The sequence below is a fragment of the Ursus americanus genome, chromosome 35, assembly GCF_024610735.1.
Source record: "Ursus americanus isolate L20-20 chromosome 35, mUrsAme1.1.p, whole genome shotgun sequence".
NCBI classification, from domain to species: Eukaryota; Metazoa; Chordata; class Mammalia; order Carnivora; family Ursidae; genus Ursus; species Ursus americanus.
In genome coordinates, this window is record NC_142161.1 from 695,473 (window position 1) to 722,071 (window position 26,599).

At 44.8% G+C, this 26,599-nt stretch overlaps 1 long non-coding RNA gene across 3 annotated transcripts in view; it reads right to left on the reverse strand.

Annotated features, from left to right (window-relative positions):
• Positions 1-6,236: 6,236 nt before the first annotated feature.
• The window catches only part of LOC123789944 (uncharacterized), a 464,623-nt gene continuing 444,260 nt past the window's right edge, over positions 6,237-26,599 (reverse strand). Inside the window, exons 5-11 of one of the 3 annotated variants that reach the window (XR_015723084.1) lie at positions 25,477-25,523; positions 24,295-24,449; positions 17,341-17,545; positions 12,838-12,900; positions 7,376-7,428; positions 6,944-6,968; positions 6,237-6,325 (exon numbers count right to left, since the gene is read on the reverse strand). This is a non-coding gene — a long non-coding RNA (uncharacterized LOC123789944). Of the gene's footprint in view, positions 6,326-6,943; positions 6,969-7,375; positions 7,429-12,837; positions 12,901-17,340; positions 17,550-24,294; positions 24,450-25,476; positions 25,524-26,599 lie in introns of all 3 variants that reach the window. The other 2 variants (XR_015723083.1, XR_015723085.1) reach the window with 2 other exon arrangements.

The window sequence follows — 26,599 nt, forward strand, 5'->3', positions numbered from 1 at the left end:
CCTGCAGGTACAGAAAAGAGGACACCGTGAGGCTCAGGTCATGCTACACACTATCTGTCTGCATGAGCTTTATTTCCCTCAATGACTTTAGGAACCCAGATGGAACACAGTGGTTGAGTCCAACGACCCCAAAGTAAGTGAACTGGGGATGCCTTAGGAAGTTGTTTTTCCTGGGGGACATGTGTGTCCAGTCCATTCAGGACGGTGACTACAAAATGCTTCATCCAAGCAGGAGAAAGTGTTACTGAGGGACAGGATCCTACCACAGCGTTTAGAACCACGTTTGGTGTCGCCAATGCTAAATGTCTTCGCAAATCAGCTAACGGTTGGCAGAGACAACCACTCAACGCTCTCCCCACCAGGGAAATTCCATATGTAGAATCTCAAAAGTATATATAGCTTTTTACATAAAATCTGTATATAAAAATAATTTCATTTCCATATACAAGCAGTTGACATTAGGAAAATGATTTTTGTTTTAGTATTAGTTCAATTCGCAAACACAGTGTATACTGTCTGAATTTCATCTGAATTTGATTGGAAAGAAACCCAGAAAGCAACATTTGTTCCTCGGGGATAGACAGGCGAGCTCACCTTGTCAGGAGGCAGGCCCTCCTCCTCTGGGATCCTCTGATACAGCCAGGACCAGACAGCGCCATCATCAGTCACATCTAGAAGGACACAGAGTACCTGTCAGCGTATTGGTGGTGCTGCTCAAGAATGATGCGGGGAGGGGAGCCTGGGTGGCTCAGTCGGTGAACCATCTGCCTTCAGCTCAAGTCAGGACCGCAGGGTCCTGGGATCGAGTCCCGGATGGGGCTTCTGCTCAGCAAGGGTCTGCTTTTCTCTCTCCCTCTGCCCCTCTCACCTGTTTGTGCTCTCACTCACTCTCTCTCAAATAAATAAAATCTTAAAAAAAAAAAGAATGCCTCGAAGAGTATTGCTCACTATGAATGGGGTTAGAGCATATGGAGGCATTTGGTTCCCAGGCATGGGCTGAACGCCACCACTGGGCCTCCTGCGCTAATAGGGATAAAATATGTGCCCTGTAATGAGATTTCTTTATCTCATCTTGTCTTTTATTCTCTTTTCTTTTCTTTCTTTCTTTCTTCTTCTTTTTTTTTTTGAGAATGTGGAGAATGGGAATTGTGCAGTGGCAGTGGGATACACCTCCTGGAGACATATGCAATCTCTCTCTCACTCTTTCCATCTCTCCCTCTCCCTCTCTGCATCTCTCTGTCTGTGTCTGTCTCTCCCTGTCTCCCACACAAAATCACACACTCACAATCACACCACATAGAGCCACAAAAGAAACCCCAACCCCAAGCCTCATGAACACACACCCACACCACACACAGGGAATACAATGCCTTCCTAGGACTGTAGACACATGGACACATCTTTTCACCTGGGAAATCTCTGGTGCCCCACACCCCCACAACCCAATCAGGGCGGCTCGCCAGACTGAGGATTCCAAAGATGCCCCACCTGCATTAACGTCTACAGTTTTATCTCAGGAAGAGGCTGATTCCAGAATACGTACCGCTCTCGCTGGTGATGGTTGAAGGTGTCACCTGCAGGTACAGAAAAGAGGACACCGTGAGGCTCAGGTCATGCTACACACTGTCTGTCTGCATGAGCTTTATTTCCCTCAATGACTTTAGGAACCCAGATGGAACACAGTGGTTGAGTCCAACGACCCCAAAGTAAGTGAACTGGATGCCTTAGGAAGTTGTTTTTCCTGGGGGACATGTCTGTCCAGTCCATTCAGGACGGTGACTACAAAATGCTTCATCCAAGCAGGAGAAAGTGTTACTGAGGGACAGGATCCTACCACAGCGTTTAGAACCACGTTTGGTGTCGCCAATCCTAAATGTCCTCGCGAATCAGCTAACGGTTGGCAGAGACAACCACTCAACGCTCTCCCCACCAGGGAAGTTCCATATGTAGAATCTCAAAAGTACATATAGCTTTTTACATAAAATCTGTATATAAAAATAATTTCATTTCCATATACAAGCAGTTGACATTAGGAAAATGATTTTTGTTTTAGTATTATGTTCAATTCGCCAACACAGAATATACTGTCTGAATTTCATCTGAATTTGATTGGAAAGAAACCAAGAAAGCAACATCTGTTCCTCGGACAAAGAACTTCTAGCTCACCAAGGCGAGAGGTGTGCCTCCGGCGCTGTCTCCTTTGATGGGATCCAGGGCTTCCTCCAAGGCATCTAGGACACAGAGTACCCGTCAGCACATTCCTCTTGTTGCCCAGGAATATTCATGGAATGTTGCTTGATATGGACACGAGGCTGGGGTGTAGGGAGCCAGCTGGTTTCCAAGCATGGACTGAAGTGCCCCTGCTGGGCCACCCACTGCAGTAAGGCTCTAAAGTGCGCAGTGTGATGACATGGCTTTGGAGAAGGGTGACATCATGCAGTATCTGTCTGACATATCTCCTGGAGAAACACCATTCTCTCTCTTTCTCCCCCTCTCTGTCTCTCTTTCTCAGTCATCTCTCTCTTTGTCTTTGTCTCTCTATGTCTCTCTATCTTTCTGTCTTTGTTCCTCTCTCTCTCTCTCACACACACACACACACTCACAATCACACCACATAGAGCAACAAAAGACACCCCAAGCCCAAGCCTCACGCACACACAGCCACACCACACACAGGGAATACAATGGCTTCCTAGGACTGTAGACACATGGACACACTTTTTCACCTGGGAAATCTCCTGTCCACCACACCCCCACAACCCAATCAGGGCGGCTCGCCAGACTGAGGATTGCAAGGATGCCCCACCTGCATTAACATCTAGTGTTTTGTCTCAGGAAGAGGCTGATTCCAGAATACGTACCGCATTCACCAGATGCTCCTGTCCCCTGCAGGTACAGAAAAGAGGACACCGTGAGGCTCAGGTCATGCTACACACTGTCTGTCTGCATGAGCTTTATTTCCCTCAATGACTTTAGGAACCCAGATAGAACACAATGGTTGAGTCCAACGACCCCAAAGAAGTGAACTGGGGATGCCTTAGGATGTTGTTTTTCCTGGGGGACATGTCTGTCCAGTCCATTCAGGACGGTGACTACAAAATGCTTCATCCAAGCAGGAGAAAGTGTTACTGAGGGACAGGATCCTACCACAGCGTTTAGAACCACGTTTGGTGTCGCCAATCCTAAATGTCCTCTTGAATCAGCTAACGGTTGGCAGAGACAACCACTCAACGCTCTCCCCACCAGGGAAGTTCCATATGTAGAATCTCAAAAGTACATATAGCTTTTTACATAAAATCTGTATATAAAAATAATTTCATTTCCATATACAAGCAGTTGACATTAGGAAAATGATTTTTGTTTTAGTATTATGTTCAATTCGCCAACACAGAATATACTGTCTGAATTTCATCTGAATTTGATTGGAAAGAAACCAAGAAAGCAACATCTGTTCCTCGGACAAAAAACTTCTAGCTCACCAAGGCGAGAGGTGTGCCTCCGGCGCTGTCTCCTTTGATGGGATCCAGGGCTTCCTCCAAGGCATCTAGGACACAGAGTACCCATCAGCACATTCCTCTTGTTGCCCAAGAATATTCATGGAATGTTGCTTGATATGGACACGAGGCTGGGGTGTATGGAGCCAGCTGGTTTCCAAGCATGGACTGAAGTGCCCCTGCTGGGCCACCCACTGCAGTAAGGCTCTAAAGTGCGCAGTGTGATGACATGGCTTTGGAGAAGGGTGACATCATGCAGTATCTCTCTGACATATCTCCTGGAGAAACACCATTCTCTCGCTTTCTCCCCCTCTCTGTCTCTCTTTCTCGGTCATCTCTCTCTTTGTCTTTGTCTCTCTGTCTATGTCTCTCTGTCTTTCTGTCTTTGTCCCTCTCTCTCTCTCTCACACACACACTCACACACTCACAATCACACCACATAGAGCCACAAAAGACACCCCAACACCATGCCTCACGCACACACACCCACACAACACACAGAGAATACAATGCCTTCCTAGGACTGTAGACACATGGACACACTTTTTCACCTGGGAAATCTCCTGTCCACCACACCCCCACAACCCAATCAGGGCGGCTCGCCAGACTGAGGATTGCAAGGATGCCCCACCTGCATTAACATCTAGTGTTTTGTCTCAGGAAGAGGCTGATTCCAGAATACGTACCGCATTCACCAGATGCTCCTGTCCCCTGCAGGTACAGAAAAGAGGACACCGTGAGGCTCAGGTCATGCTACACACTATCTGTCTGCATGAGCTTTATTTCCCTCAATGACTTTAGGAACCCAGATGGAACACAGTGGTTGAGTCCAACGACCCCAAAGTAAGTGAACTGGGGATGCCTTAGGAAGTTGTTTTTCCTGGGGGACATGTGTGTCCAGTCCATTCAGGACGGTGACTACAAAATGCTTCATCCAAGCAGGAGAAAGTGTTACTGAGGGACAGGATCCTACCACAGCGTTTAGAACCACGTTTGGTGTCGCCAATGCTAAATGTCTTCGCAAATCAGCTAACGGTTGGCAGAGACAACCACTCAACGCTCTCCCCACCAGGGAAATTCCATATGTAGAATCTCAAAAGTATATATAGCTTTTTACATAAAATCTGTATATAAAAATAATTTCATTTCCATATACAAGCAGTTGACATTAGGAAAATGATTTTTGTTTTAGTATTAGTTCAATTCGCAAACACAGTGTATTCTGTCTGAATTTCCTCTGAATTTGATTGGAAAGAAACCCAGAAAGCAACATTTGTTCCTCGGGGATAGACAGGCGAGCTCACCTTGTCAGGAGGCAGGCCCTCCTCCTCTGGGATCCTCTGATACAGCCAGGACCAGACAGCGCCATCATCAGTCACATCTAGAAGGACACAGAGTACCTGTCAGCGTATTGGTGGTGCTGCTCAAGAATGATGCGGGGAGGGGAGCCTGGGTGGCTCAGTCGGTGAACCATCTGCCTTCAGCTCAAGTCAGGACCGCAGGGTCCTGGGATCGAGTCCCGGATGGGGCTTCTGCTCAGCAAGGGTCTGCTTTTCTCTCTCCCTCTGCCCCTCTCACCTGTTTGTGCTCTCACTCACTCTCTCTCAAATAAATAAAATCTTAAAAAAAAAAAGAATGCCTCGAAGAGTATTGCTCACTATGAATGGGGTTAGAGCATATGGAGGCATTTGGTTCCCAGGCATGGGCTGAACGCCACCACTGGGCCTCCTGCGCTAATAGGGATAAAATATGTGCCCTGTAATGAGATTTCTTTATCTCATCTTGTCTTTTATTCTCTTTTCTTTTCTTTCTTTCTTTCTTCTTCTTTTTTTTTTTGAGAATGTGGAGAATGGGAATTGTGCAGTGGCAGTGGGATACACCTCCTGGAGACATATGCAATCTCTCTCTCACTCTTTCCATCTCTCCCTCTCCCTCTCTGCATCTCTCTGTCTGTGTCTGTCTCTCCCTGTCTCCCACACAAAATCACACACTCACAATCACACCACATAGAGCCACAAAAGAAACCCCAACCCCAAGCCTCATGAACACACACCCACACCACACACAGGGAATACAATGCCTTCCTAGGACTGTAGACACATGGACACATCTTTTCACCTGGGAAATCTCTGGTGCCCCACACCCCCACAACCCAATCAGGGCGGCTCGCCAGACTGAGGATTCCAAAGATGCCCCACCTGCATTAACGTCTACAGTTTTATCTCAGGAAGAGGCTGATTCCAGAATACGTACCGCTCTCGCTGGTGATGGTTGAAGGTGTCACCTGCAGGTACAGAAAAGAGGACACCGTGAGGCTCAGGTCATGCTACACACTGTCTGTCTGCATGAGCTTTATTTCCCTCAATGACTTTAGGAACCCAGATGGAACACAGTGGTTGAGTCCAACGACCCCAAAGTAAGTGAACTGGATGCCTTAGGAAGTTGTTTTTCCTGGGGGACATGTCTGTCCAGTCCAATCAGGACGGTGACTACAAAATGCTTCATCCAAGCAGGAGAAAGTGTTACTGAGGGACAGGATCCTACCACAGCGTTTAGAACCACGTTTGGTGTCGCCAATGGTAAATGTCCTCTCAAATCAGCTAACGGTTGGCAGAGACAACCACTCAATGCTCTCCGAAAAAGGAAAATTGTATGAGATCTATATGTATAATCTCAAATATACATTGTCTGATTTTCATCTGAATTTGATTGGAAAGAAACCAAGAAAGCAACATCTGTTCCTCAGACAAAGAACTTCTAGCTCACCAAGGCGAGAGGTGTGCCTCCGGCGCTGTCTCCTTTGATGGGATCGATGTCTTCCTCCAAGGCATCTAGGACACAGAGTACCCGTCAGCACATTCCTCTTGTTGCCCAAGAATATTCATGGAATGTTGCTTGATATGGACACGAGGCTGGGGTGTATGGAGCCAGCTGGTTTCCAAGCATGGACTGAAGTGCCCCTGCTGGGCCACCCACTGCAGTAAGGCTCTAAAGTGCGCAGTGTGATGACATGGCTTTGGAGAAGGGTGACATCATGCAGTATCTGTCTGACATATCTCCTGGAGAAACACCTTTCTCTCTCTCTCTCTGTGTCTCTCTATGTTTCTGTCTTCTCTCTCTCTGTCTCTGTCTTTGTCTCTCTTTCTCTTGCTCTCTCTCTCTCACACACACACACACTCACAATCACACTACACAAGACACCTAACCTCCAAGCCTCATGGACACACACCCACACCACCCAGGGGGAATGCCTTGGTTTCCTAGGACTGGAGACACATGCACATAGTTTCTCACCTGGAGTCTGCTTTTCCCCACACTCCCAAGCCTCAGTCCTACCAGGAACCTGGAATCAGACGGCTCTCCAGACTGAGGACTGTGAGGACATCCCCCCAACCTGCCTTACCATCTAGAGTTTTTCCTCAGCAAGGGACTGATTCCAGAATACGTACCACCTCCACATGGTTCTGGGGCCACCTGAATTTACAGAAAAGAACACACCCTGAGAGTCAGGTCATATGCATACTGTGTCATCAACGGTTCTCTTGGTGACTATTGAAAACCAAATGAGAAACAGCATAAAGACAAAGGCCCGGAAAGGAAGCACAGTGTGCACCCGTGGAAAAGGCATGAGCTTTTCCTGGGGGATGGATCTTTCAAATTCCCTGAAGCACAATTACAAAACTCTTAATTCTGGGAGGAAATACCGCTTCTGAGTAAAAGGTCCCCTACCACAGTTTACAACCTCCCCTCCCAACACCCCAAGAAAATGGTACCTCACGTCTAAAAACTACACTGTCATGTTGTCATAGCTGAACTCACTTCAAAAAGACGAAACTCAAGTAAGAAACATTTCTTTCTCAGGCAAAGACAGCCAAGCTTACCCTCGATGTGTTGGGCCATGGTGGTTTCTTGCCAAGGTCCTCCTTGGTTGACTCTGAAAGGACACAGAGTAAGTGTCAGTCCATTGTTGGTCCTACTCGGGAATTACTCTATGATCATTGTTGATATGGACACGGGACAAGACTCTATGGGAGTGACTGGCTAAGAAGCATGGGCTGAGCTGCTGCTGGGCCATTCTCCTTGGTGGGTGAGGAAAAGCAAACAAGAGGATGAGAAAACGAAGGAGAAACAGACCTTTGACTTTCTAGCTTAAGGCAACCTGGTCGATGTGAGTCAGTTAGTCTACAAAGAGGTCGCCTGGTTACACACTGTGGTGTCGTGAGGGAGCCCCACCCCTCCCTCTGCCCGTAGCAAAGTCTCTCTAATTGTTCTGCCAGGACGAAGCTCCTCCAACTGGCCATCTGAACAGGAGACAGACTACAGGACACAGAGTACCTTCCCGCCACGGTGCTCTATCTCATGAATGACTCAGAGAGCTCTGCTTGACTTGAACGACAGAACAGTGGAGATGGATGTGGTTGGTTAAACAGCATGCAGTTGCCAATGGCAAGATTTGATTCCTTCTGGTGGTTGAGTAATTTACAGTGTATCTATATTACAAACTGAGGGCTGCTGAAGGGGGGGTTGGTGAGGGATGTGGTTGGTTTAACAGCATGCACTTGCCAATGACAAGATTTGAGTCCTTCAACAGTTGAGTAATATTCCCATATATCTAGAGAACACACTGAGGCTGCTGAAGTGGGGGGATGGGGTAATTGGGTGATGGGCCTTAAGGAGGGCACTTGATGGAATGACAACTGGCTGTTACCGCAACAGATGAACCACTAAGTTCTACCCCTGAAACTACTAATATAGTATATGTTACCTAATTTGAATTTACATTAAAAAAGAAAAGCCTGCAGTTGGCTATTGGTGAGCCCCCTTCTTCATGGAAGGAGATGCAGAGAAGAGAAGCAGCAAAGAAGGGAGAAACAGAGTCCTGGCTTTGCCATTGAAGGCAAAGGTACACCTGAAACGAACGGAATATGGTGTGTCAGCTCAACTACTTCCATTAAAAAATAATAATGATGAAAAATAAAGACACCCTAAAGACAGAAGATAGTCCAAAAATTTAAAAATATGAAATAAATAAAAATAACATCATTAATCTTATGGTATTTCCCCATCCAGTGTGTGTCTCATGTATGTGTTCACTGAGTCAGGTGGCTCTCCGTGCTAGCAGTAGTCATCCACTAATGGGATGGTCCTTTACAGTGGGAGGCCTGGGTTCCTCCCGACGTCCTCTACCTCAGCTCTGTAAGAGAGGTGCAGGAAAAAGAGCGGACCCTGGGTTAGTAACCATATATTACTTGGAGTTCTTATTTGTCCTTGTTGCTTGGGTGTGTCATTGCCAGCACTGGAGGCTTTCTGGGGCTCAGGGGGATCATGCAATCAAAGAGCACTAAACTATCTCTTGATTCCCGTTTGGGGCCAGCCGCTGAGAAGTGACCCAACACTGAGAGAGATTTACCACGTTTTTCAATGTTGTGCCTCCCAGTCTCAAAATCTGTGAGCTGGACAGACAGTTTGGACCTTCTGTGTGCTTTCCACACTAAGGGCTATGCCCAGGTCTGCCCTCCATGTGACCACTAAGGCCACCTCATAATGGTAGACAGTACTTGGGATCTCTGTAGACTCATGCAGCTCAGATATATACACAGGCCTTGGAAAGATCCTGCGTGGTTTCTGTTGAACCCATGGCTCAGAGCTATGCTTGTCAGTGTGGGAAGTGCAGTTCAGTATCTCAGAGTAGCAGCATGGGCCCAGCCATCTGGGTGCACATTTTGGCATTTCCACTTAAGAGCTTGTGTGCTTGGGCGCATTCAGCTCTGTGCCTCAGTTTCTCCATCTGAAGACTGCCCTTAGCAAGCAAAGTACTGCATTGGTGGTGAGGGTTGAATGGTTAGTGTAAGTAAAGCATGCCATGGAAATGCTCAGGAAGGTTCCTTGGAGGTGAAATGTCTCATCTGAGATGCCATAACTCCACAGAACTCAGAGCTGCAGTCAAACTCTGCTGTCCAAGCTCCCAGGCCAGTGCTTTCCCCATGACGCACACCTGCTTTGTCTAAAAAGGACTCCTTTATGTTAAGCCAGACCCGGTGTTTAAGGAGTCACATAAAGGTCTCGGAAATGCTTTTTCTGATTGCCTGAGGACACACTAAGTGGCCATTTCCCAAAATAATGTGCATGATGCTTCCAGAATGAATTAGTTGCCTGACCTGACAGTTATCTGGTCCAACACGACGAACACCAGTTGACTGGTGGGAGAGAGCTTATGTACCTAACATACTCGTGTTCTACAACGTGTGAAACTCTATCATCTTGTGAGATTTCCTCCTCCTACATGTGAGCACCTCAAGCTAAGACCTGTTGCCCAGCCATGCGAGAGACCGGAGCTTCGCCTTTGCACAGCACGCTGGATGCAGACTCAGGGGACCTGACCTGTGCATTACCTCACAACCACATGAATAGAGGCTCGTGCTTTTCTAAAGCTGGAGCTCTATGTGCAGAAGGATGCAATTGTCTACATACAGAAATTCATATGTCTCTTCATCTCAAAACGTTACCTTTTCTTTTTTCTATGTTACTAACTCCCTATGTACATGCGTATCTATCCATCTCTGTCAATGGGTTTCTTGGTCTGTCATTGTGTGTGAAAGGCTGGATACTCAATGGATATATGTAAAAACACATATATTCTCTATTTTCACTAGTCCATACCTCTGGGAGGGTAACACGTTGAGTGAAAGCATATGGCTGATATTTCTGTAAACCTCTAACTTAGGATAACAGCCAATGTAAAAGGTGGAACGTCAAAGAAAACGTGTGTTTTGCTACATAAGCTGACATCTAGACACAGGCTTCTCGGCTGTTTTTGGAGACCTGGTTATATGAATGGAAGCAGCGTGTGCCCAAATATCTTGAAGTCAAGACACATTTCAGGAGAAGAGAGTTGAAGGCACATGAAGAAAAAAGTAGAGGGCTCCACATGCAAGGATCATGGCAATCACTGTCCACCCTACGAACAAGAAAAAGCCTGAAGACACTGAAAAATCAACCACTCTCGGATCCATGGAGAGGGAAGGACACAGGACAAACCATGGCCCTGAGGAGACAGGAAAGGGAACACAGGGAATCCAGGTTTCCTGGAGCACAGACTCTCTAGCAGAATATACTGTTTCTCCAGCTCACCTGGAACATTCAGCAAGAGACCACATGCTGGGCCATAAAACACACCCCAACACATCTCAAAGAGTAGAAGCAATACAACAGCTGCTCTCAGACCTCTATGAAATTAAACTAGAGCTCAACCACAGCAAGAAATCTTGGGAAATCCCCAAATAGCTGGAAATTTTTAAAAAATGGTCAAAGAGGAAGTTTCACGAGAAGCTTGAAAAGATTTTGAACTAAACGAAATGAAAATATACGTTGACAAAAATGTATGCAAAGGCAGTGCTTGGGAGAATTTATACTACTGAATGTCATCGTGTTGGAAAGTAAGAAAGATTCAAAGTGAATAGGCTTCCTCCTTAGAAAACAAGGCAAAAAAGAGTCATGTCATATAAAGCAAGTAAGAGAAAAAAAATCCTATAATTGCAGATACCAATGAAATGGAACACAAAAAACTCTCAGACAAAATCAACCAAACCAAGACAAAAGCTGGTTCTTTGTAAATATCAGTAAAATGGATAAAGCTCTAGCCTGACTAACCATGAAGAAAGAGGGAAGACACACATTAACAACAGATGAAAGAGGAGACGTCACGTTGAAAGGATTCTAAAGGAATACATGGAAAAATTCTAGGATTCCTGAAAGGAAAGAGGCCAATTCCTTCAAAGTCACAAAACTACCAAAACCCACTGAAAGGAAATAGATGATCTGAACAGGCAGGTATCAAAAACATTTAACCGATAGTTAATACATTTCCCAGAAAGGAAGAGCCGGCCCCAGATGGTTTGACTGGTGAATCCTATCAAATCTTACAAAGCAAAACACAGTCTTGCTGTGTCATCTAGCCATCTCACTCCTAGGTATTTACCCGGTTGAGTTGAAAAATGTGTCCGCATGAAAACCGGCCCAGGAGTGCTTCTATCGGCTTGATTTATGAACACCAAATCTAGAGGCGACTAAGCTGTCCTACACTAGGTGAACGGAGAAACAACCGGCAATACACCCTTACGATGCAATACGATTTGGTAATAAACATAGCTGAGCTACTGGAGCACATAGCTGGCTCACTCAGTTAAGCATCCAACTCTTGATTTGGGCTCAGGTCATGATCTCAGGGGCATGATATCCAGCCCCACGTCAGACGGGTTCCCTGCTGAGCATGGAGGCTGCTGAAGATTCTCTCTCCCTCTTCCTCCGCCCCTCCCCACACACTTTCACTCTCTCTCTCTTTCAAACAATAATAAAAAGAAGATTAAAAAAAATAATTGAGCAATCAAGTCACAAAAAGACATCGACGAATGTGAACTGTATAGATAAAAGTGAAAGAAGTCAGTCTGGAAAAGCAACATGCTTTACGGTTCCAACTAGATGACATTCTGGAGAAAGGAAAGCTATAGAGATGACAAAAGGTCAACGGTTGTTAAGATTTCTAGAGAAAGGGCAAAGGCATGAATAGGTTAAACACAGGATTTTCAAGGCAGTGAAGTTACTCTGTACATGGTGGATACACGACTTTACACATTTGTCAAAACCCATACTCCTGCACAACACAGAGCAGACCGTCCTAGCGATGCTGGCCTTCAATGAGTATTAATATCGCTACGCTGGTTTGTGATTCGTGACATGTGTTCCACACTGATGAAGCTTTTAAGGATTGTGGAAATTGTGCGCCAAGGGATAAGGATGATAGGGAAACTTTTTATATTATCTGCTCAATTATTATCTTAATATAAACCTATTTGAAGTAATAACGTCTATTCATTAAAAATAATAAAAGATCTATTTTTCCTAATATTTAATAACAGACTAATGTCCATTCCTTAGCTTCACTATACCTACCATGAAATGTGAACAGACTTGAGTTGCAAATGCCATTTGACTACTGGGGTTATAAACTGATGAGTGACCAGCTAAATTAAAATTGTCACACGTGAAACAAAAATAATATGGCTTGGCATTTTTGTCTTAAGTATGGGACACTGAAAACTAGTGTAATGATTCTTCTTCTTCTTTTTTCTTTTAGAGACAAAGAGAGAGTGTGAGCAGAGGAGGGGCATGGGGAAAGGGAGAGAGAATCTGAAGCAGGCTCCATACCCAGCATGGAGCCCAACACGGGGCTCAATCTCATGACCCTGACATCATGACCTGGGCCCAAATCAAGAGTTGGACACCACCCAGGTGCCCCTAGAATAATTATTCTTGAATCAACTTAATGAATGAATTTCCACGGTACCTTCGACAGAGTCAGAAGTGGGGTGAACCTTCGGCTTTATTCTCCTGGCCAGCTTCCGGAGACCTAGAGAAAATATGGATGTTTTCTTCACTTTTGTTTTTTGTTTTCTCAGAGACCATGGGAAATGCATGACAACAGAAAGAGCTGTTGACATCTTGCTATCAGAAGACCATAGGAAAAGGAGTGATAAGTTCATCAGAGTACAAACTTTTGATCCCATGGTTCATCATTTGCCTAGCAAAGCCACCTGAGTCAGAGAGGGCTTTAGGAAGGTCTTAGGGTTCATATAGCCTTCAAATACCCCACAGAGAATGTAAACTGATGCAGTCACTATGAAAACACAGTATGGGACTTCATCAAAAAAATTCACAAAAGAACTACCATTACACCCAGCAATCCCACTCTTGGATAAGAAATCCCTTTGAATTCAAGTCTAGATTTCAGAGAAATATCTGCCCATGTTCGGCAGCACTATTTACCAAAGCCAAGCTATAGAGACAACTTAATGTTGAGTGGGGAGCCGGGACAGGAATGGAGTTGGTTCCTTGGGGAGAGAGGTCCCAGAACACCTGACACCTGCCCAGACACCTGAGATCAAGCCCTGCAGCCCTGAACCAGGGCTCCCTCATCTCTTTCTCATATCCTCCAGCCCCGAGTTGTCTGTGGGAGACAGTGGATGCCCTGGGGGAGGTGCCTGAGCCAACAGCAAAGTCCAAATCCTAGCTCACCTTCGCACATCTAGGTTTCAACCCCTGACCCAGAACACAGTGCAGATGCCCCTTGACAAGCCCCTCTGAAGGGCCAGGGGAAGCCCAACTGTGGCCATCCTCCCACAGCATTCACCCTACTAGCTGTCTGACGTGGAGCCTTCCCCGGGACCAGTTGAGCACCCTCAGGGACCAGTGGGCTGCGGGGCTCCCAAGCTGATTCAGAACCCAGGACTTTCCAAACTAATTGTCACATGACAGCTCTACCAAGAATTAGCTTCCCTTCAACTGACCAACCCTGGCTGAGCAGTTCCTGTGAATTAACTGGAAAAATGGCCACCTGGGCTAGTGCTTTGCTGGTTTAATAAATTAAGCCTATGACCTCTAGTATCTCACTGGTATTGATCTAAGTAAGTCTCCAAACTGCCTGGGCTAAGGCCTGGCTAAGAGTGAACCGGGACTGCACTGGCTCTGAATGGGCACCTTCCCTGTTCCTTCCTTCCTCCCCCAGATCCAGTCTTTATAGACTCCTCATCCTTCTCTAAACCCTGCAGTGGCAGGGGACCAAGCCCCACCTCCTTTGAGAGGGACCCCTCAGGGACGCCTGTGTGGCTCAGTGGGTCACGCGTCTGACCTGGCTCAGGTCATGATCTCAGGGTCCTGGGATCGAGCCAGGCCTCTGTTTCTGCACTCAGCTTGGTGCCTGCTTGTCCCTCTTCTCCTCCCCCACCCCACATCCCCCTTACTCACCGCTTCTGCTCTCTCATTCTCTCTCAAATAAAATCTTTTTTTAAAAAATCAGGGAATATGCAAAGGACACATAGAGAGGGACCCTTCCATACCCACACCCTGGAGAAGCTCCCCCATCACGACTCTCCGTAAGGATCACCCAGACCTGCTTTTGCATTTGAATCTATCATCTGCTGTATACTATTTTGCACGTGATAATAAGCAACCTTTTATTGAGAGACTTAGATTCAGATCTAAGCACGACTTTCTGTTGCATTTCATCTCACATCCTTTGTGAGGAAGCTCATCAATTGTTGACGATTTGTCAATAATGAAGTTCTATCATTGAAAACCAAGCACCATTATTCATTTGATGCTGTTTGACTTCTAGTCTTGCTTTGCAAGGCTATGTGTATATAGTCATGAAGCATGGCCTCTCTCCATGCTTGCACTTACTAGCCAACAATGGGAGAGCTCCGGAAGGAGCAAAGACCCCCACTGGAGCATGGACACTCCCTGGCCTAGCTGGACAAGCGCGTCCAAACAAGGATGATGGACAGCAGGCTGTTACGAGTGTTTGAGTTCTTGTTGGTCACTGTCCCTAAAGTGTGTAGTTCATGGCATTCAAGCATTTTTTTAGGGCTCATGGGGAGAATGTTATCAAATCTACAACACTATGTCCCTGATTCCTTTCTCTCTGTTTTTAAAATAGGCTCAATGCCCAACATGGGGACTGAACTCACGACCCTGAGATCAAGAGTCAAATGCTCCACTGGCGGAGCCAGCCAGGCACCGCTCAGCATGCTCCCTATTCTTATTCTATTTGTGCCATGCCCTGAAGAGTGACCATGCCATGACACTGATTGGCCAGGCACTGACCAGCTCTGGACAGAAGGTTAATCATGAACTGGTTCTTTGAGTCTTATTTTTCCTTGTCCCAGCAGTGTCCCTAAGGTCACAGGATGTCGGCATGACTAGGGCTTACTCATACTGACAATGCCATCAAACACCATGAAAGGGTCTCCTCCATTCTGACCAGATTGAGGTCAGGTGCTGAGGAGTAGCCCAGTGTTCAAACAGAGTTTGACTGGCTTGTCCTAAATGGTGCCTCCAAACCCTCAGAATCTTTGAATTGAACACAATCATGGCTTCAAACGGACCAGGCTTTCTACATCCTTTTCAGATGAATGACTATGGCAAGATCTGGACATCTATGGCTCAAGAGCTTCCCTGGGCTATGTGACCACCGAGGTGACCTCATAATGACAAACAGTGTTTGGGATTCCCCTTGGCTCAGGGAATTCCTGACATCCATGCAGATGCTAAAGCTTCTTTGCACAGTAACTACTGATCCCATGACTGAGTCATAAGTGCAGTTCGGTTCAGTAGTTAGAGCACGAGCACTGGACTGCAGGCCTGGGTTCACCTCCTGGCTCCTTTACTTAGAGGAGGTCACGAACCTGGTCACATTCATCTCTGTGCCTCCGTTCCTCCACCTGAGGAACAGGGAGAGGAAACAAATCATCGCATAAGTGTGTGATGAGCATTGAATGAATGAACACCTGTCACGTGGTCAGAAAGGTGAATTAGAGGGTCTAGATCTTGTCTGAGATCTCACAATTTCACAAGTTCCAGAGCTGGATTCAAATCTGGGAGTCTGAGTTCCCAGACCATTGCTCTGTGACACACAGCTGCTTTGCCTAAATACAAGCATTTTACCCCAACATGATTTCCTCTGGACAGAATCAGAGGCAAACAACAACAACAACAACAAAAAGCAAACGAGCAAATCTATTGCTGTCTCCCTGAATCCACTCTCTGGGGCCCTTGTCCACAAATATCCATGACTGTTCTCTAGAATGTTCCAGTTGCCTGTCTTAAGGTCAGCAGATCAAATGAGATGAATCCCAGTGTAAAGAAAGGGAGGGTCACTGTTACAAAGTCTTGTGTTTTCAAACATGTGAAACAATGTCATCTTGCATTATTTATTCCTCACACAAATACAAGTGCCTCCAAACAAACTAGGAGTTCCTGAGACCCTTGTCAACTCATAGAAGAAAAAAAAAAAAAACATAGCTTAGCTTTTGGGAAGAGATCTGGATGAAAGTTCAGGAGAACTAAGAAACACATTACATCAAAACCACTTTAATGTAGACACGTTCTGTTTTCAAGCTACAATCCTATGTGCAAACGTATGCAATCATCTATATATACATATATACTTATATATATAATGCGTGTGTCTCTGCTCTTGTGTCTACATCACCTATTTTTCTTTGTGCATCACTAATAATCTGTGTACTTGCTTATCGATCACTCATTAACTCGATCCATTAACCAGTTACCCATCTTTCACCATACATTAAAGGCCGGCTATTCATTGCAGCACCGAGAAAAAAAGGTCATGCTATTGTCACCATACTTACGTCTGGGGCGCTGAATGGGACGGGTGGTAGCATACCATTGAAATCTCTAGAAAATGTCATTTTTGATAACACCCAAAGTTCTTAGAAATGGAAATGTGTGTCTGGGGGTCATAAATTGAAACATAGACTCTCATATTCTGAGGATCTCTTTGGGGCAACTATTGATAGGAACGAACCCACATGTCCCCAAAATCCTGAAATCCATATCCCTTTGGGGATGAACGGTACAGAACAGACATTGTAAGACACTGAGAAAACAATGATAAATGTCCTCCATATCAACCTTTCTGGGTTCACTCTAAATTTCAGAAATGCATAATGTGAATATAGAATTTAGGATGCTTAAAAAAACTTAAATGAACATAGACACTGCCGTATTTCCCCCCCTTGAGAACCTAGGGGTGACAAGTGAGGGGTGCAGGATATCATGGAAGTAGTCCATTGTTCTCCATGGAGGACAAAAACCAAGGCTGCTAGCTCAGTAGAACCACCAACAGTAGAAATCAAGGGATAAAACAAAACTATAAAACATGTGTAGATGAAATTGGGAGAGAGGAAATTTTCAACGATGAGAAAAATAGTTTGAGAAAGAGTGAACTGAGTCCTAGCAAACAGCATTCAGAAGATCATTAGGAACATACCATCACAGCAGGAACCACAGCAATTTCCCATTCTGAGTTGGAGCAGCAGAGCAAACACCAATCCCTAGGAATGGGTCAGCTCAAAGAGTCCCAGCTGGAAAGGACAGCAGAGGTGTGGCTCAAGTCACCATGGCGACAGTGTCATCATAGACCTTTCAGAGTCAATGCAGCTGCACAGCGGCCAACTTCTGGTGTCGACAGGGGCCTGTCTTCACAGACAAGGGGGGCATGGGAGAGTAAACACTTTGTTTCGAAAGTTGAACCCCAGTCTCACACTTTCTCACTCTTTTTTTTTTTTGAAAATAAAAGACATGAGGGGGGATGACCTGCCACCCCCCCAAAAGAGTCACTAGCCAAACTTCAGGGTGAAGAGGGAAAAGAAAAACAGATTGAGAATAAATAGAGGTCCCACTCTTGATTTAAAACACCATCCCCACCCATTCTATCCTCCAGTCACCAGACATGTCTAGAATATAGTTTAAAATGGGTCCCAGGTGAAATGAAGAGCCATGTTCACAGAAATTCCATTCTTCAAATCATATTTCTCTAAGCATATACTAATGAAATTATGTCATTCTCTCACCGTCTATGCATACTACCTGATTTTTCTCTGTGTATAGCTGAGAGGACGTACTTAGTTACCTCTCAACCTTTGTGAATTTCTTGGTCAGTATGTGTATGTAAAGCAGACTCTTTCCTGAATAATGAGGGGGGAAATATCACTGTATTTTCACCACTGCATTTCTGTAATAGTGAACGGGTTGAGGGCAATACATACAACTAGTACTTTTCTAAATGAAGTACTTTAAATACTCCCCAAAATGCAGGGTTCAGTGTGTGTTCTGGCTCATGGATGGGCACTCAATAGACACAGGATTTTGATCTGTTCATGAAAAGTAGCAATGGAAACGGAAGGAACCAGTTCCAAATATACATAAAGAAGGAAACCTTTTAGAACAAAGCCAAGTGCCATGGACTTAACCAAGGAACTACAATACATGCTAAACAAACAAACAAACAAACAAACAACAAAAAAAAACTGTATGTAGTCAGGGAACCTGGTGAATCCTTGGACTCTGAATTTTGGCTCGGGTCATGATCTCAGATTCGTGAGATCAAGCCCCAGAAAATAATGGCATAAAACAACCCCTTTACTTTGGTAAAGTACTATTTTGGTAAACCTGGTCACAAGGTTAGGAATTCATCCAGGACACAATGCTGACATTAGAAAATGAAAGGTTTCACATATCCACACCCAGGATGATCCCCACTAGGTAGAACTTGGGGTCCATGAAAAGAGCAGCCCTAGGCCCAGTGCCAATAAATAAACGAGGGCTTTCTATTTCTCAAATCCACAATCCAGAATCCAAGTTTTGCAGGCAGTTGGAACTTCCTGAGTTAGTGAACAGATTCTTTGCAAACGCCCACATCTATTCTTTGCATGTTCCCCAGATCTACTTCCCAGTAGGGTGGCCAGAGGGCAACCAAGGGGAGTCCATGATGCCAGTTGTGTAGCTGAACCTCTCAGCACCTCTTTCGGATTCTATCTGAACCAAATGCCCACTTTGGATACTCCTCAGGGTAGCAGAAATCATGAGGTTGTCATTGGGTGTATCTACATCTGAGGTCATACCCATTGGAGAGAAAAAACAAATTCAGCCACTGGTCAGAATGCAGAGCCTGGACATAGAAGAGGCCCACATATTCCTTTTGCATTTCAGTGGCTTCTCTCTGCTCTTTCCACAGTCAATAAACCTTCCCACAGAAATCTGTCCTGAACATCGAACTCAGGACTCAATTAATGATGCCTATAAGAGAGACCTTGTCTCACAATCATTAAGCAGTGAATCAGTAAAAATGTTGTAAGGAGGGAAATAAGCAAGACCAGACATAGGGGGCAGTATGATTTTTGAAGCCTTTGCTTTTTTTTTTTTTTTTTTTTTTTGGACTCTGGGGTAGCCACATGCTTTTCCATATCAAAAGGTTAAGACACACATTAGTAGTATCATTTTTCCCCCACAAAGCCAGGAAAAAGGACGAGACTGTGCTACATGTCTTGTGAGGGAAATCAAGAGTCGAGGCAGGTGCTTTCCATAGGAAATAGATTCCACCTGAGGTCTGGCATGGCAGGGAGACCTTCCACAAGGGCACCAGTCAAGAGCCCAAAGGAGGTGGGGAAGCAACGGGAAAGGAAGAGTGTATGAGGCGATCGCTCCTCCAAAGAATAGATGTCTCACAAGAAACCGAGCTGTCCTGATAATGGACTCTGTTGGGTGGCTCACTTGTGTCCAAAGCAGGACTCAACCGTCAGTCTTTATCAGAGACCTACCAGGTCACTCTACTCTGCACTTGGGACGGAGGGGCACAGGCCCATAAAATGCCCAAAGTCAGATAATTCCCACGTTTCGTGGGGAACCAACTGTGATATCACAATCTCTGAGTCGTTAGTGAGGAAGGGGGCAGTGGGGTCATTTCGGCATCCACGGCTTCACCTAGGGAATAGCTCTCAGCTAGGCTCCACATCTTTGATCTTGGAAACCAACTTCCCCTACTGCCAGTCGAACCTGACTCCATTCTTCCAAGAGACCACAGAGCACAGAGGACCCCCATGGGGGGGCTTTATGCAGTCAACTGGTGCAGTGGAGGGAGGAGATGTGTTCACATTTCAAGTACACCTGTGTGCTCTATTTCCTGACACCAACCACAACCAACTCGCCACGTTCTACAACAATTCAATTCATACTCCACAGATTTCAGGGCTCAGTCCCACAAGTCTGTCCCCACTGCAGAGGCCAGTCACAAATGGGGTGTTCAAGCTACCCACACTTCTGCCCAACCACAAGGTCAGGTACTCCCTCAGACCCCCTCCTTAGGTTTGATAATTTCACTAGAATGACTTACATCCACAAGTGGATGGATAAAGAAGATGGGCTCCATGTATAAAAAGGAATATGACTCAGCCATTCGAAAGGATGAATTCTTACCACTTACATCGACCTGGACAGAACTGGAGTGTATTATACTGAGTGAAACACAGCAGTCAGAGAAAGACAAGTATATGGTTTCACTCATAGGTAGACTCTAAGAAACAGTGCAGAGGATCATAGGGGAATGGAGGGAAAACTGAACTGGAGGTCATCGGAGAGGGAGAAAAACCATGAGAGACATTTAAGTATATGAAACAAACTGAGGGTTGCTGGAGGTGAGGTGGGGGGGGATGAGGTATTGGGTGATGGGCATTAAGGGGGGCGCGTGATGCGATGAGCACTGGGGGTATACGCAAATGATATATTATTGAACACTAGATCTGAAACTAACGATGTACTATATGCTGTCTAATTGAATTTAAATTTTAAAAAAGGAAAAAAACAATTATAAATACACTGTAATAAAAGTTATATGAATGAAGGGGAAAAAAAGATCGACTCAGAAGTCAGGAAAGCACTTTACTTACATCGACCAGTTTATTATAAAGAATACAACTCAGGAAATGCCCAATGGAAGAGATGCGTGGAGCAAGGAAGGCCTAAAGGGGGTGGGGAGTGGCGGAGAGCTTCCACGCCTTCTCTGGGGGAAAATCACTTTTCCAGAATATTAATGTGTTCACCAACGTCTTGTTCAAGACTTTTTATAACCCAATCTTCAGTCCCCTCCCCTCACAGATGGCCAGTGGCTGGGGCTGAAATTTCCAATCCTTGACTCCCAGTTTGGTCCTTCTGATGACCAGCCCCACTGTGATGCCATTTCTGGGCCCCACCCTATGTCAGCTCTTTAGCCTAAACTCTGGAGAGGTCTGTTGGAGATTTTATGACTAACAAAAGTCTCTCCTATCCCTCAGGAAACTGCAAGGATTTTAGGAGTCCTGTGCCAGGAACCAGAAATTAATTAATTAATTAATTAATTAATTTTCCACAAAGCACTTCTCCAGAAAGGCTAGGCAGACAGGACATTGGCTTGCCTCTTCAAACTACTTCATGGTGGCTTCCCAGAGGGAGATCACCTGGACAGTTGAATGGCAGGATCATCTGTGATTTAAATGCTATTGTTTCCTGGAATCCTTTCATCCTTAAAGTGGAAATACCTAATGGGTCCTAAGTAAATGTCCTTTCTAGTGCTAACGAATGAACACACAAAATCAAGGGCACATGGTCCAAACCGAGAGAGATCTGAAATGCCGATTGGAAACCAAGTCTAGAATCCTCACTGGGCTTTGAGCTGAGACGGGAGAAGGATCTGAACTTAGGCGGATCCCCAGCTCTGCCTGCAGGTCCTGCCTGGCCCAGACACTAACCCAGAGCAGGGTTGAGTTCAAGGTGTCCTGACAGGGCAGAATTCTCCACCTTCTAGATCAGGGCTCTCTGATAAAAACCTAATGCAAGACACAGACATGGTTTCATGTTTTCTAATAAGCACACTGGAAACAAGAGAAATGAAAATGGTGAAGTAAATGTAAATGATGTTTTGGGTTTGGTTTTGTTTTTTAAGGAGGCTCCTGCCCAGTGTAGAGCCCAAGGCAGAGATTGAACACACAACCATCAAGACCTGAGCTGAGATCAAGAGATGGCATTTTAACCAACTGAGCCACCCAGGCACACTAAACAATGTATTTTTAATTCACTATCCCCCAAATGTTCACATTTCCACATGTGACACAAGAAAGGTGGCCACATTTCAAGGGCTCAAGAGCCACTCCGAGCTGGTGCTACCATATTGGACAGGGCAGACAGAGATCGTTTACATCATGGAATCCTATCGGCCAGTGCTGTTCAGGCTCCCTCAGGCTATACTGCACTTTGATTTATGAACATCCTGAAATAATCCACTTCTTCAGACTGAGTACTGAGACTCACATCTGTGCCAGGGATTCTCAAACCCAGAGTCAATGTGGGACAAAATTACGTACATGTCGCCAGGCATGGGTGGTAGTGGCTCAGTAACGGTTTAATCAACCTCGTCTAAACTCTCCATCTTGCTCTCTCCTCAGCCACCCTCTGGAGAATGTGAGAAACCCATGAATGGAATGAATGATTATCAATCATTTTAATGAATGAAAATAAATTAATGTAGGGCTCCTCTCTACTCGCCTTGACTCCTGTTCTCCAGGCATTTACACGGTGATGAGGCTTCCATTGGCGTTCTCGCTCTCCCTGTATTTACATTCCGTCAATGTCTCTTCGGTCTGAGATTATTTTTACTCCATTAAGGGGTACATAATAGAATATTATACCCAGAGGGTGTATCTTCCCAGTTCTCTGGACACATTCTATTGGCTTCCAGTGGTCCCCAAGCAGGGAGTGCTTTGGCCCCCAGGGAACACTCGGCAATGTCTGGGTACATTGAAGGTTCCCAACTGTGGGGCGGGTGCTACTGGCATTTGGTGGGTAGAGGCCAGGGATGCTGCTCCACACGCTACCAGGCTCCCTGCAGCTCCCACAAGAGTTCCCTTGCCCCAAATGTCAACAGAGCCAAGGTTGAGAAGCCCTGTCTTAAGCCATGTCTGCTAACCCTCTTTAAGAAAAATGGGGGTTCCTAAGGGAGCCTCGCATTGGGCTCTGCATTCAACATGGAATCTGCTTGAGATTCTCCCTCTCCCTCTGCTCCTCCAACTCACGCTGTCTCTCTCTCTCTAAAATATACAAATAAATCATTTTAAAAAAAATAATGAAAAATGGGGATTCCTCCTGATCTCTTTTAACCCAATATTAAATGGTCTATATCTATCTCTATGGAATTAGTCACAGACCCCACTGAGGTAAAAAGGAATACACCTATTCTTATATTTCAATTTTTTCAAAGTAGCAAAAGTGTTTTGGGAAGTGTTCTCTCAAAGCTCACTCTCTGGACCCAGTCATTTCTCCCAAACTGTTTTTCTCCATGATTGCAAATATGTATTTTCAAACATTGTTAGACAAACTGGAACGGGCCCCAGACCACCTGAAATTGGACAACAGCCTTTCCTTTTTGAAAATTTTGCAAGACAGCATAATAGAAACGAGACATCTAAAGTTGCAGTAAATCATATCGTGTCTTTTATCCAAACTAAAATTCATATTCACAGAACAATTATTACTGATCAGCCATTTCACACCATTTTTCACCCCTTGTTAATGCTAATAAAGTGTATGAGTTTTGAATCTGCGGGTGGCTGACCAAAGTGTGACCCCACAGCATGTATAGCCTATTAGAAGGCTGTGTGCCTCACAGTCAAATCCAACCACCATTTCTAAATATTGCAACTCATAAGTTTCATATTTGCTTTCTTTTGTTCACCACAAATTTGGATACATTTGAAAATGTCCAAGAATAATGAGAATTGTAGACTTTACTTCTGAGATGGGAAATTACAAATAATTTTCATAATATCTTCATATTTCCCTTTTTTTAAAGATTTTATTTATTTATTTGACAGAGATAAAGACAGCCAGGGAGAGAGGGAACACAAGCAGGGGGAGTGGGAGAGGAGAAAGCACGCTCATAGCGCAGGAGCCTGTTGTGGGGCTCGATCCCAAAACACCCTGAGCCGAAGGCAGACGCTTAACCGCTGTGTCACCCAGGGGCCCCCATATTTCCCTTCTTGACATCATACCACAACTTAGGTAAATGGCCTTTGGTTTATTCTTTGCATAATGTCCAATTAAGTTTTCTCCCTTCAATTATGTTATATTGTTTTACAGTACTCCTAGATAAGCAGGAAAGTGTAGGGAGCATGAAAATCAAGAGATAATATAAGGGAAATCAGATTGATTTCAAGTTATAAAATTAAATTCTACATCAATCCAGTAATAACTATTCGTTGTCTACTTTTTGCTGGATATTCCTTGTAGTTGATATCCAAAATCAAGACCACAGACCCAGCTATTAAATTTGTCTCATTCAAAAAGAATTAAGACCACACCCATCCAAAAAGAAAAGAATAGTAACCAATTCTATTAGAAATGTTTATAAGTTGGGTACCTGGGTGCTTCAGTCAGATGGGCATTGGATTCTTGGTTTCAGCTCAGGTCATGATCTCAGGGTCCTGGATTCCAGCCCTGTGTCAGTTCCACACTCAGGAAGGAGTATGTTCCTCTCGCTCTCTGCTCCTCTCCCTGCTTGTGAGTGCTCTCACTCTAAAATAAATAAATAAAATCTTTTTAAAAAGAGAGAAGGGAGAAAGAAGAAGCAGCAGCATTTATAAGCTGTTCTGGGAGAGCAACATAAAGAAATGACTTGTCTTGGGACAAAAGGAAAGGTTCCTACAGGTAGAAATAATCGAGGGGAGACTGGATTTAGCCGAGTTTTGCCATGTCATTAAGGTTTAATGCGGTGCCTGGATAGCTTAGTCACTTGAATGTCTGACTCTCGATTTTGACTCGGGTCATGATCTCAGGGTGGTGCAGTCATTAAGTGTCTGCCTTCGGCTCAGGGTGTGATCCCAGAGGTCTGGGATCGAGCCCCCTATCAGGATCCTCCCCTGGGAGCCTGCTTCTTCCTCTCCCACTCCCCCTGCTTGTGTTCCCTCTCTCTCTGGCTGTCTCTTTCTCTGTCAAATAAATAAATAAAATCTTTAAAATAAAACAAAATAAAAAAAGATTCTCTCTCTCCCTCTTCCTCTGCCGCTCTCCTCCCTATAAAAAGGATAATGGTTTCCAGAAAGAAGGCAGGCTGAACATTTACCTATGAGTTTAAACTGCTCTAATTTGGGGCGCCTGGGTGGCACAGCGGTTAAGCGTCTGCCTTCAGCTCAGGGCGTAATCCCGGCGTTATGGGATCGAGCCCCACATCAGGCTCCTCTGCTATGAGCCTGCTTCTTCCTCTCCCACTCCCCCTGCTTGTGTTCCCTCTCTCGCTGCCTGTCTCTATCTCTGTCAAATAAATAAATAAAATCTTTAAAAAAAAATAAATAAACTGCTCTAATTTTTAGTAGTCTTGTGAGGAGCAGGTGGTGAAGATGCCCCTCATTATCAAGAGACAGAAATGTTTACTAAACTGAGCAGTTGTGGAATCAGATGGGTCCTTGCCCTCTGCTGGGCATTTCAGATAGTAGAATGGAGGAGGGGGTAAGCCTGGGTGGGGACAGGGAAGAGGGAAGAGCTGGCATAGTTTCAGACGCAACACCACCTAGCGGCCAGCTGTGTTTGCGACCACTGGACTCACCAAAATTTCAGGTATCACTCAAGCCCGAAAATCCACCAGGGCTTTCTCTATTTGAAGAGAAAAACACAAAATAAGTGAGGCACAACAAAAACCCCTCAAATTTCTCTGAGGGTTCGCCAAAAAGGATATTTAAAATATGTATAATTTATGAACTGTTGTTATGACCTTCCCATATTATGAATCTCACATAGATTTGGCTTCATGGTTTTGATACACCTGTATTTTTATATTTCACTGTGCAATAAAACATGGTAGCAATAAGAGATTTCTTTTTTTAGTCACTGTGTGGCAATAAAATCAACGTGAAGAATCCATCTCAGAGGATGGGAATGAAGCAGAGCCAAATGCCATCCCCCTTGCTTGGTTCCCCATGATTCCTTAGCAAATAGGTTGTGTGTCCATCAGTCTGGACCTGCATGTTCTAAATAGCTGAGCTAAAGTGAAAGAGAATTTGTACCGATATTAGTGACGGGTGACTATTAATTAGTAAAGCTGAAGGCTTTAATCTTAAGAAAATATGAGTCGAGTTGAAATTGGAATTTTACCTTCCATGGTGTGGATTAATGATGAAGCATGAATTTTTACAAGTATATATATGGAGTAATATATATGGAGTAATGTTGATGAAGTTAAATACATGACTGATTTTGTCCCGAAGACAAGAAAAAAATTATACTTATTGGTCACAGGCAATTCTTGAGATTTGTAAATACTCAAATTCAAATTTTCTGAACGTGTAGCTCCCTTTGAAATTTTGGTCAATGCTGAATAAAATCATTTGTGGCACAAGCTTTCTGTCATCAGCAAATCGTTTTGCTCCTAGAATTAAATTAAAATGAATCAGATTCAAGAGGTGAATACTGGTATGGTAGGTGGGAAGAGAACACTTTCACAGAAAGTGCCTCTTGTGGATCATTCTTGTTCCAGAACCAAGTCACCTTTTGAGGGAGTGGGAAACCCGAGAAGAATCTCACAGAGGACACACCCAATCTTGTGCAATTTTGTTTCTAACTTCTCAGGGTTCCACAAAAGGCAAATATGAGAGAGCAAAGTCTGGGGAATGAAGTATTTTACTAATACAGCAGGTGTTTCTGAGCCCAACTCAATCCCAACACAGCATGTG